Here is a 13445-nt window from a genome sequence, read left to right on the forward strand (position 1 = left end):
ACTGCCCTCTCGTGGAGGTTGTCATTGTAGTACACCTTGGCTATAGGTGTGTCAATAATAATCTATAGTAGGTGTGAGAGGAACCTCAAAGTATCACTGCTTTTGGTTATTTAAAGAAACCTTTAAAAGAGGACAGAATATAATACTACTGGCGTAATTCCATCCATTTCATTTAGCATAGGGATTACGATTTTGCTCATTTTTGTCTTGCTGGGAAATGCATAAAATTTCTCATATTTCTCAGCATTTGTCATCAGTTTTAACCAGACCAAAGATTTGCACTTGCAATTTCTGTGTAATTCTGATTTGCCTCTCTGGTTTTCACAAATAATTATATAACTTACTAGTCACTCCCTTAAAATGAACTTTCATCAAAAGCAAGTTTTCCATAGCAACTTACTTAACTTTCCTCCAAATTCTGTTGCTCTGTGCCAAGTGCCTTTTTAACCTGAGAAATAGGAGAATGAAAATAAAAGAAAAAATATTTACTCACCCCTGCTGTTTGCCCTTTATTTTTGGAGTAATGTCTTCCCCGTTGAAAAAACAGCACTTATCCTGTTTTGATGCTGGCTTTTGCTGGTCATGAGCTGGTTAAAGCTTGTCCCTAGCTGGTTTAAGATGGTCCTGAGCTGGTTTAAACATGACCAGTTTAAATCAGCACAAACCAGAATCCAAACATACCTAATCCAGAATAAGATGTTTTTTCAACAGGGTTCGGCGGTCATTGTAATACCAAGTTGTCAAACACGAAAGCTACATGTCCCTCGTTGCTTTGCGTACATTGCATTTTTGGGACTGCGCTAAAGTTAGCATGAAATTCCCGCTTATTTACAGAAAATGTATAACGTCATGCACATCCTCAGGAACACAAACAATCTCAGACAGCTTTGCCCACGCATTTTTATTATTATTTATGTCCCTGTACGCAAACAGGGATGCATCGTATATGATTGGGAAACCCGCCACAGCAATTATCAACCTCTCCTCCATTTTGCTTGCGAACAAATGTGATCGGAACCACAGTTTATAGGGCCGCGTTTTCTGGAATCCTCCCAAGCGGTAGACTTCTACGTTCCGATTGGTTGCCGCCGAACCGCGTCATAACTCATTACCATAAAGTTAACCTGATTTCAACTCTCCTTGACGCCCTCAACGGCCAAGACGCGACGCGCTGCTCCTCGCCGCCGGCTTACGTCGAAAGTGAATGACTTCCGGCCACGTTGACGCTCTCGACGGCGGTGGTATGAACGCACAGCAGAGACGAGTGAAAACTGAAAAGAGCAAAAGATAAAGAATGGATGACCGTTTGAAGTTTCCCGTTGTATCGCGATGTTATTGTTTCTGACGGCAGGGCGATATAATGAAGATGAAGAAATTTACGGCTGATGTTAATAATGCGTCGACCCCCCGCTGCTCTGACTTGCCCTCATCATCGCCTAATTGACCGGGCAGCATCCCCTGAGCCGCCAGATATGATTTATTAACAATTCAAAGATAAATAATTCACGACCAGGAAAAGAAGCAAGCGGACGGGAGCTATTAATTGGGCTCTGGAAGATGGCGCCTATCCCCTGCCTGGATAACGCCCCCCCCCCCTGTTGTTTTATCTCAATTTTCTCCCAATAAACAGGTCAGGCTTAGTTTAATATTACTTAATGTATATCAGCAAGTTCAAGTTACATGTTTCCTGGTCTTTTGCTCCAGAAGGGGTCAGTCAACTCATACAATACTGACAACGTCAGAAATTAGGAAACTGGTTGGAACTTTGTTGACAATAAACATGACGTTTGACATTTTTGTATACAATTTGGAATGTTAATTAGTTTTAAGCATCTAAATATTCTTTAAACCGTTTTGAAATAGACTTTCACCGCCACAGTTTCGTTCCAAAATGAGATGGTAAAAATTTTGAAAGTGTCTTTTATGTGTATGCCGTGCGCTAAGTTGGACCACAGTTCTCTTGAGTTTTAGATCATTAATAAACCGATTCTAGCTGTGCTGTTGATTCAAAGCAGTGGTAGTCCTTGAAGTTTGCTTCTCTCAAGTACAGACAGTTTCTGCTGGGATATAACAAGTCAGTGAAACATCCCTCTGAAGGTCTTCTTCAGACAGCTTGCTTCTCATCGGGGAAAGGCTCATGAGAAGTTTTCGACAGGGTCCGTATAAATCTCCAGTTGCCACACGCTACGTACGCAGCCTTTTATGATCGCTGCTTTGGGGGGAGCGCAGATGGAAGGCGATTAAACTTACCATGCTTTCTAATTGTATTTTTGAAGACATCACTGCAGCTAAACATTTGTCTGATTCTTATTACCAAAGTGTGTCTTATGCCCAAGGGCCATGAGGAAAAACAAACATGAGATTTCAGCTCACAAATAACTCTTTATGTTGGTACAAATGAGCATTCTTGATGAACAAATAAGCTTAATCGCTGTCTTGTGACTTTGTGTAAATGATCAGAGATAACCCATATTAGAGGATGGAGACATAATTGGGCTGGTGTGTCATGTTGGTCTACATGTGTCATATTGGTCTACATGCATTACCTCTCATACCTCTCTTATTAATAATGGTTTGGTTTTATGAGCATGGAACAGCATGGGCTCTCAAAATGATAGTTCACTCAAAAATGAAAATTCTGTCATCATTTACTCACCCTCTCATTTCAAACCTTTATGACTTTCTTCCTTCTGCAGAACACACAAGCAGATATTTTGAAGGAAGTTGGTAACTGAAAAGCACTGGCCTCCATTCACTTCTGTTGTATGGACACAAAACCAATGCAAGTGAATGGGGGCCAGTTTCCAACAGTCGTTGAAATCTTGTGTTCTGCGGAAGAAAGCCATTCACATATATGTTTGAAATCAGGATGAGTAAATGATGACACAATGTTCAGTTTTGGGGGAACTTGCACGGTCCAAGGTGAAATATCTCTCCAGAGACTGTGTATTTTGCTTGCCTGATCTATCCAAGTATATTCCAGCTATCTCTCATATGCTGTAAAGCAGATCTCTAAACCCGCTGAGAACCGGGTTAGTTCTAAAGCCTAGGCTGGTGAATAATAGAACAAAGAGAACAAGTCTTCTGAGGTTCCACTGCGCTTCACCCCTCTGTTGAACGGAAAGAGATTTACCAAATAATAAAAAAATGTAAAGACAGTAAAAAACAAATAGAAAAAACATTTCTTGTTATTGTATTATTGCAATGCTCTGATGCTACAAGAAAACAAATACAGTAGCTGCATATGCAGGGAAGAAAAAAAATGATTAACTAGGACTCTCATTTTGCGAACATATAATGTGTGAACGCAATATCTATTTTACAAGGTGTCTAATTTATCATACGAAAGTGCATGATCTTAGTCAGACATCTATGTACTATCTAATTTCTTGCCAGTGACGTTTCGGTTTTGGGATGGGACTTGCATTTTTCTAATAATCATCATGTGTTTTCACAGTGTGCACATTTTGCTAGTAATAGACTATGGCTATTTAATCATGGTCACTGTTCCTGTTTTGTTTTTAAAGAGATCTGTTACTTACGCTCAGGCCTTTCTACCTGTATTTTTCTACTACAGAATGCAAAAGAAGATAGTTTGGAAGAGTTGTTAACAAGACAACATTAGCTCAAAACCACTCAGACATTTCTCAAAATATCTCCTCTTGTGTTTTACATAAGAAAGAGTCATACACAATTTTTTAAGATTTATTAAGTTGAATAAATAATCATTGAATTTTTAAGCCTTAAAGTGATAGTTCACCCAAAATGAATCTTCTGTCATCATTACTTTCCCTCTTGTCATTTCAAACCTGTATGACTGTCTTTATTCCGCAGAACACAAAAGAAGATATTTTGAAGAACGTAGATCACCGAACAACGCTGGACCCCATTCACTTTTATTGTATGGACACAAAACCAATGCAAGTGAATGGGGTCCAGTCCAGTTAACCAACATTTTTCAAAACATCTTCTTTTGTGTTCTGCAGGTGAAAGAAAGTCATGCATGTTTGAAATGACCTAAGGGTGAAGAAATTATGACAGAATTTTAGTTTTTGGGTAAACTATCACTTTAAATAAATATTCCCAGCAAATATTAAAGATTAAGTTATATTGACTATATTCAAGATTTTTAAACTGTATAACCAAATCTGTATCAACACTTTCTGATCACGTTTTTAGCTCCAACCAGCCGCATGAATTACGTTTCTGGATGGGAAAGAGTGGCGTGGTCCCACAGGGGCAGCCTTCTTGCTTTGAGTATCCGCAGAAGAGCGAACAGACTCTTTGGTCATCACATGGACTGATTGAAGTTTTGGCAGTTTTGGCACTTCTGCCCAGATGATTATACACTTCATTAGAGCTGTCAGTCTCTTCGCGGCTATGACGGAGCTGCACTGCAGGGCCCCCTCAGGGCCTAATCAATGTAACGTCCCAAGGAACATCCCATTGAACAGATAACAGGGAGAGAAGCATTCCCAAATGTGCCCAGATGGCTGTCACTGATCACTTGATGAACGAATCACCCTGTATTTTATCTCCCAGTTTAAAGTGTCACGTTTTCTGCTTTAATTCAAAAAAACTATTTAAACACAGAGGATTTAGTAATATCGAGGTACATTGCAAATCCTCTCAGTAATGAGTCATATTCCTTGCTTTTAAATGCTTTATGTTTAATGTTGTTAACCATTTAGTTAAATATAATCTTCTCTTTTTTCCTCCGCATGTTCAAGTCTCGATAAACATGGAAAAAAAATTATCGACAGATGGCTGCCGATCTCCAACCTGAGCCCTTGGAACAATAAGACATCCTCCTTATTGTGTTTCGCATTGAGAGTACATGGGGAGGTTAAATATACCAAAACAAAATATACTTTGAAGAAAAGTTGTGCAGACAGAGTTCCTTTCAACAATATACAGAGCATGTCTTTCTCAGTACCTTCATGTTATTCCGAGCATTCCTGCAAATATTTTGAGGGAGTGAGTCAAGATGAAAAGAGCAGAAAACAATGAGGCCGCACCGCTGTTGTGGCGTCAGTAAGCCCTGACCCGTCTTGGCTTTTTGTCTGTTCCAGAGAGCTCCCAAAAACACCCGCACGGCGTCCTGCCAAGGTGCTTAGACCCACAGCTGAAAACCATATATGTGGTCATGTTCTCCTGTGTTTCTACGGTAGGTTCTGCAATTATTTCTAGTTTGGACCTAACCACCCCCTTTTGAAATATATCTAGTTAATGAATATCTGTAGTTATTTCAAAATGGTACGAAGCAGAGTTGCAAAGAATAATAAATTTATGCATTTGATAAATGCTTTGTTCCAAAACAACTTGCAGTCAAGCTTTATGTTATCTTTTTGTATTTCCTTGGAATTTAACCCATGACCTTGGGTTTACCCGCGGTAGCAGTTGAGCTACAAAAACACGCAATATTAATTTTAATTTAAAATCCTGTCATCATGCATTTACCCTCTTGTCATTCATAACCTGTATACAGCTTTCTTCTGATTATCATGGGATAGAGAACTGTCCATTAAATGCACACGCACAAATCTCTGCGGAAGAAGACTATCTATTGTGTTCTATAGAAGGAAGTCACACAGGTTTGGGATAACATAACAGTGACTCAATGATGAAAAAAAATGTTTCTGAATAAGTGCATTACTTTAAAACATGACACAGTAGGAAGCCAAGGAAGATGGTTCAACTTTTGACCTTATAGCTGTATTTGATACCAGTCCAAAGTTATGCACCATCCTTTGGTTCTAATACATTTGTCTTTGAAGCACGCCTCAGTTCTCTATAAGTGGGAGGTGAGGTCTGATAAGAGTTCATGGCTGTACCTTTGGGAAGATGTTTTCATTCATCGCCTATTCATAGAGGATAGATCATACAGTAGACATCATTGAGACTGAGGTCAGTTGATGTGATGAGAGAAACGAAATATTATGTGCCACTTTTAAAAAACATTTTTCGAAGCCAAATCAGAATCAGAGTTTTCTTGCCAAGTATGTTTGCACATACAAGGAATTTGTTCTGGTGACAGGAGCATCCAGTACACAGAATCAGCAACAACAGTACACATAGACCATCAAACAATAGAATACAGTACACATATGATTTAAATCAGGGGCTATGGGTATAAAAAAATAAGAAATACAATACAATAAACATAAAAGTAAAGCTATTGGGAGCTACTAATGACTGAAGTTTTTTCCATTATCTTTAAAACCTTCGTTCAAAATTATTGCAGAGAAAATGTAATTGTGACAACACATTAATTTTTATTACAAAACCATATTATAAAAAAACGGTTATTTCGATACTGTGTAAGCATCCCAGTGTGCAACGTGGTTGACAAAATGGCTGATAAAAGTATGTTTTTACAAATCGCTGAAGTCCTGCTGAAGCCTTGTATATTCGTAGTTGAATTGTTTTGCCATAAATCATTATTATTAATCACCTTTTATGTATGTCACTGGGATTTGCAAATATCTATCCAATATAAATACAAAAAAGTGCTTGTCAACTTTTACAACACAGTATTTGATCATTTAAAAAGTACAGTTTTTTTCATTTCCTGAAAGACTGTGTGTTTAGATATTAAAGAATTCAGAAGAACAGCGATGAAATTCTAGACAAACTGTGGCATTGATGTTAAACTTGATACATTGCTGATAAAATATAACCAACAGTGTTTTTAAACCATAATTACACCCATGTTGTTGTAGTTTTGATGTTTTGTCTTTTTTCGGAGAGAGGAAAAACATCTAAACAGAAATTTGACACTAAACGTTACTTCTTAATGCCGGTGAATTGTTTTGCCGAAACAATGTACATTTAAGGCTTTAAAACATGATATACTCTTAAATCATGATTTACTTAGTCAACTTTTAATGAAATTATAAAATTTGAAAAAGTAGCTCAAGTAATCTGATTTTAGCAAATTGATCCTTAACTTGATTTAGTTCATATTGAAATCATCAATAATGTTGGTTAATCTGAGCATTATGTGGTGAGAACATGAGTTTTTTAATATTTCTCAGGAAAAACATCTGAGTTTGAGATTAAATGAGAAATGTATAACTGAAAAAAAAAAGAGATACTTGCAAAATAAGGGAATTCACGCTTGATAGAGAGCATACGTGTATTAAGCATTTGCTAACTTTAACTAAATAATTTATTTTAAGATTTATTAATAAATAATCAATGTTTAACATGGTACTCCACAGGCTTCCACATGAGGGTGCTGTGCATTGAGATGGAAGGAGGAACAAAGAATAGGTCTGAAGTCTCAGCTTTGTAATATTTCAGGTGGAGTTGCTGTCAGATACACATTTTTTACGAATGTCTGTAGTGTTTATATCTCCTGTAACAAAAACAAATCGATGTAAAAATTATTTGGCAAAATGAAAACCGTATTCGATAATAAAAGGGTGACAAACCTTCCACCTAAAACAATGGCCAATATGATTTTGTAAAGATCACATGCTCATGTATCCAGGACTGGATTGGGAGCTAAAGACCTTAGTGAATGTTCAACTGTGGGGTAGAGATTATACCCCCTCATAATAGAGTTAAATACTGCAGTCATCGGATGACACTGCGAAGGGCTCAGTGTGTTGTACGGAGCGGCAAGTGTGAATGGTGGACAGAGTTAATGCCCGACTCGGTGTGGATTAGCACTTTAAACTGCAGCCTTCATCCTCCGGTCTCAGTAAACTCTTCCTGAGTGTTACCAAGGATGGTGCAGACGGTTTTACATACAACCATACAAAACTGGATTTTCTCCCGTTTTCCAACCCCCCCCCCTTTGTCTCTTTCTATGTATCTGTCTACCATCCACATGCCCCCTTGTTATTTTTTTATTGTGTGGTTTGGTGCAAAGGAGCTAACATCTCTGTCAGCCAAGGTGGTTCGCATGTGTCAAATATCCACATTGGCATGTGGCTCAGGGTCAGTGTCGGGGGTCTTGATGTGGTAAAGGTAATCCAGGGTGATCTGGCATTATCTGTCACAGATTTGCGGCTGAGCGACGGTGACTGCCTAGCAGGAGTCCGAATGGGAAGATGGTTGAAAACTGGATTATGGCGGTACATTGGCATATATCGACTGGCCTTATCTTTAAATGCTCCAAATACAGCTTTGGCCTCCATGTAGGCAGGGACCGCCTGTGTTTAAATGCTTAAAGTCCCCATGAACCGGAAGTTGAAATGTTTTTTACTTCTGAATTCTAACACATTTCCGAGTGAAAAGGAATTTCAAAGAAAAATAAGTGGGCGTGACTTGCGATTTTCACTGCGAATTGATTGGATGTGTTAAAACAGTTGGTGCATTGACTTTGAAACGAATCTGGCAGCAGACTGACAGTCGAAGGGGAGGAGTTAACAGATGCTCCGCCCAAGCTGTCTTATTTAAGTCATTTGAGATTGATCGTCATTTCAGGGCAGAAGTGCATTTTTCAGATTTTAATTGAAGATTATTTAAAAAAAAATGATCCCCATTGATAAGCTTTTTACTATACACACTGCAATATTTCATGAAAAAATAAGAATTTGCATTTCACTGGGACATTAAAGAGCGGTTTTGTATACATAAAAAACCTTATTGAGGTCAGCAGTGAATGTTTTTTGGATGCTGGTGTCCTCACCAGATGATAACCAGCTAGACTGGTCAACCTGCTTTAAACCATCGCGCTTTCTAGCAAGAGCAAAATGTAGCATTTTAGGCATGAATTTTATCTTTTTTAAAGCTGTGGTGACAGCGTTTTGCCTCAATTAAATTGTAATCATAGTGAATGACAGCTTGGTTGGATTTCAGGCTGCTGATTGGCGACGATATCAATTTTGGGCTGGGGTTAGAAACACGCTTTCACCGCATTTGCTGCCTCAACCCAATTATGAGATGTGATTTTAATTGCAAATAGTGATCTAGACATGAAAATATGACTAAGTACGGGTTATTTTCAGAATTTGAATGTCTGTCTTGTGCTTATCTGAGCACACAAATAAACTTGTAGTCACAGGCCTTTAGATCTACACACCCGTACACACTTTTGAATTCACACATGTACTATCCAAAAAGGCGGAAATAGGGTGGGATTACCTGTTCCTGGCAGGCTGTTTATTTCGCTGTTTCAAGTCGATAGTGACACAGATAATACACTGCAGTTTAAAGGACCAATGTGTACTTTTTTGGAGGTCTATTGACAGAAATGCAATATAATATACATATCTACGTCTTCAGAGGTGTATGAAGACCTTGCATAGTTAGGATACATACAGAACGGTTCCCCTTGCATGGATGTCATCATGATGTTTCTTCAGTAGCCCTAAATGGACAAACTCCACAGATGGCGTTTTGTAAATACTTGATCTCCTTCGGAAAAAAAGCGAATACGTGACGACGTACTTTGAAATGAAGGGGTGGACCTAGCTGTTGGTTGCAGTTTTCAACCTCACCACTAGATGGCACTCGATTTCATACACTGGACCTTCAATTTTCTTGTACCCTGTAGGTACACATACAAACTACACATTACAAATATTCAAGGACGGACCCGTAAAAATGCTCCCATGCAACCTTGCAGTGTGGCATGTTCTGCAACTTTTAAAAACTGGCAATAGTTACTAATTTCTCCTCCAATCTTGCCCGGAGAACACGAGGATATCGATCTACGCACTTACAATGAATCTGGCAAGCATAAACAAACAGCCGGAGCTACTCACGCACACGCGAGTTCCCACATCCCTAACCACAATCCACAGGGTGGAGGACCTGAAACACAGCGAGAGAATCGCAGACTATGTGGATGTTCTAATGTTTATGTTTTGCAGATTAGCAATGATGAAAGAATTTCTTTTCATGTCTGGACTCGAAGAGCCCTCGTACACACACCCCACCCGAGCGCCACACACACACTCCAGGCTCCCTGCGAGAGAGACCTCCCCGTCGACCGCAGATCTCCTCTCCTGCCTTTCAACCACGCCGACCATCGGTTCTCCTTGAACCAACTCCCCTCTCTCTATCAGACAGTCGCTGACGGTGTGCAGGTACACCGTGTCCCTTTGATATGTCACCCTCATCCTTTGTGAGCACATCTTCTCATCGATGGTCATACGAGTTCATGTGAAAGGCGTCTCTTGTTCCCTCAGCAGTGTGACTGCGGTCTCTATCTGAGCCATATGCTTGGCCTGATTTTCCATTTTTTTCTTTGTGGTGACGGGGATAATGTGATTTATTCATGTAGGAGTTCCCATGCCAAGAAGTCTTTCTATCATTCAATCTTTTCTTTCTGAAAAGCCCTGGTAGCTGGTTATCATGGCGTGTTCTGTTTTAAATCATTTAATGCCGTTTTACACGATAATTTCACCAAACATGAAAAAAATCATTTCAAACCTGGTAAACAGCAAAACCCTTTCTTCAGTAGAGATAAAAACCAGCGAACCTGGTTTACTTCACTGAAATCATTTCTGAGTTAAAGTTCTCTGGTAAGCACAGTCGGCTCAGCACGCGATTCAATTTTTCCTTCTTCCTCTCCACAATGGTGGATTTGAATTAGGGAATCCCGTGGTTGAAGGAGGGACATGCTCAGGCAATTTGTTTCCCATTATTTTAATGCAGGAGCGACTTCTTCCAAACAAAACACGATTACTGGCATCCGAGCCGGCCTCTTGTCGGTGCCTGCAGAGTCGAGATCTGAAGCCCCGCTCTCAAACTCTGAGTCATATTCAAACAGAGAGATAAGTCTCAAAAGACACACAATATTAATCATTAAACTTTAGATCCTTGGGGCATCTATAAATCACTCACGGGCCGCTCACCTTCCATTAGGTAGCGCGTTGATCTAGCCAAGTTGTAATTCTTACGTTCATCAGATGTTATTGTTTTCTTTGAATGCAACGTAATGAGGCAATAACAAATCTTGCACGGAAAATGTTAAGGGGGAAGATTTTTGCTCTGGAGTCTCTTGTTTATTGTCGCGAGTCTCCTTGGATAAGAGTTTTGTTGTCTTGTGTCAAGACGGCACGTTGTTCATGTTGTAGAGGTTGATGTAAATTCTGTCTTTATTTACTCACCTTAGAGTTGTTCCAAATCTGTATACATTTATTTGACGAACACATTATTTGAAAGACGGCAGTTCTGGGCCACCATTGACTTCCACAGTAGGAAAAATTGCTTTATAAATTTCTTTGTTCTGTTAATAATGTAGGAAACCAAACAGTTCTGGGGCTTTTAGACTACCATTGCATTTTTTCTACTATGGTTATCAATGGTGGCCAAGAACTGTTTGGTGACGAGCATTCTTCCAAATATCCTTCTCTGTGTTCATTAGATCAAAAGAATGTACACAGATTTGGAGCAACTTGAGGGTGAGTGAATGATGCACTTATATTCATTTTTGGGTAAACTGTCTCTTTAACTTGTTTAATTTGTTGTTGCTCATGTTGCTTTGTTGACATATAAACACATGTGCATCATACCGACAAGGGTCCGATAGTTGCACCCACACTTGAAACATCATATTTTGGCATCATGTGGCTACGTTCAACCTTTTAGTGCACGCCACACACGTCTTCATCATTAAAAGTACCGAGGTTTGTTTTCACTGGAAATCACTGTTTGTACTCAGACAACCTGTCAAATGCTTGCCAAGCAGAATGAGTAGACCGCCTCCCTTATCTCTTGGATGGGGAGGACTGATGGTCTCCCTATACTCCAAGCCCAGAGGGTTCCGACCGCTCGGCTGCGGTCTGTGATATATGAGCCCTATCAGGTGCTGACATCCAGCCTAAAGGAAAAGTGCGGAGGTTATTAAGACGTAGCTCAACTTTAACATGAACTCAGTGATTCACGCTGACGGATTGAAGGAGTTAGGTTACGAGGCATTGAAAATACTGAATGGCTGAATAAATATAAAAAGACTGAAGTACAGGAATAGAGGCAGGCATATCTTGCACATAAGGGCCCTCATGGTCCTGCTGTTGACCCCTTGGTGTGTTCCTGTCCATGAGTTGAACCGTGGCCCGAGTGCCCTTATCTGTTCAAATTGGGCAGCGAGGGACTCTTTGAAGTCACACTCATATAGTGATGTAATCAGCAAGCTAGCTGTTGGGTCTCTGCCTCATGCACAGCAGCATCCATTCCCAACATCCTTTCTGGCCGCCTCCGTAAGCACGTGAATCAGACCGGACGACCGAAACAAGGTCACGTTGTAGTTCCCACCTTCGGTGTGGAGAAAATCCGTCTGATTTTCGGCCCGATAACCTGGTCAACCCAACCCCTGGGAACCAATCATACGTTTCCAGCCATGTCCAAGAAATAAATAAATAAATAGTACAATCTAGCAAGTAATTGGATAATTAAATAAGATGCCTGGAAAATGTCCTTCCTGTTTTTTCGGATAAGATTTAATTTGATTGGAACACAAATATGGTATCTATGTCACATAGGGTATATGCATATTATATGTACTTAATACAAAAACGAACACAAGGACTCTATCTTTAAATGAAAACCCAAATGTATTATAACATATCATCTATTTAGTAGTTGGTTATTCATATATTATATATGTGACATAGCCCTTGAAAACACAGCGAGTCGTTTTTTTGTGATTGATCATTTCTACATAAAAGTGTCTTGCAAAATGTAAAAAACATTTTGTCAAAATAATGTTTTTTGCAAAAAGGTAATGAGAAAGATTGAAATCACAGTGAAATGAATGCTTCAAATTAAACTTTGATGCTCTTACAATTTCATATGTAGATTATGAGACTTCAGTCTGGATTTCACGGATTTAATTGTATTATATTTTACACAAGATTAACCAACAAGAAGTTAAAATGTTTTGATTTCACGTGTATATGGTAACAAGAAACAAGCTTATTCAAGCATTAAAGGGATCATATGGCGCGAATACATGTTTTTCTGTGTCTTTGGTGTGTTATACGTTGCCCATGCATGTATTAGACACATAAAATTGCAAAAATTAAAGTTTGGGAACAGAAGATGCATTCTATCTAAAGTAAAAATAAATGCTCACCCAGACCTGTCTGAAATGCCTCGTGCAACCACACCCCCACAAATCTACGTCAGTTTATGGTATGATTTGACTAAGATCGCCCAAATGTTAACGCAAGCAAGCTGGGCGTACCTGTCAGTACAATTACCATATTTGGAAAATCAGGTTCCAAAGCAAGAGGCGTTACATTTCCGTCACACGCTTGCAGTATTCGACCAATCACTGCACACTGGTTAACTGGCCAATCATAGCACACCTCGCTTTTCAGAGCAATGAGCTTTTGAAAAATGTGCGTTTCAGAGAGTCGGAGCAAAGAGGAGTTACAAACATGCACAGTATGTGGAATATACAGCGTTTTTTAACCTTAAATCGTATGTACATATTGCATTACATCTAAAACAAACGATAATATTTGTTTTAGCCTTGTCAT

This window comes from Triplophysa dalaica, chromosome 2 (assembly GCF_015846415.1).
Source record: "Triplophysa dalaica isolate WHDGS20190420 chromosome 2, ASM1584641v1, whole genome shotgun sequence".
Lineage (NCBI taxonomy): Eukaryota > Metazoa > Chordata > Actinopteri > Cypriniformes > Nemacheilidae > Triplophysa > Triplophysa dalaica.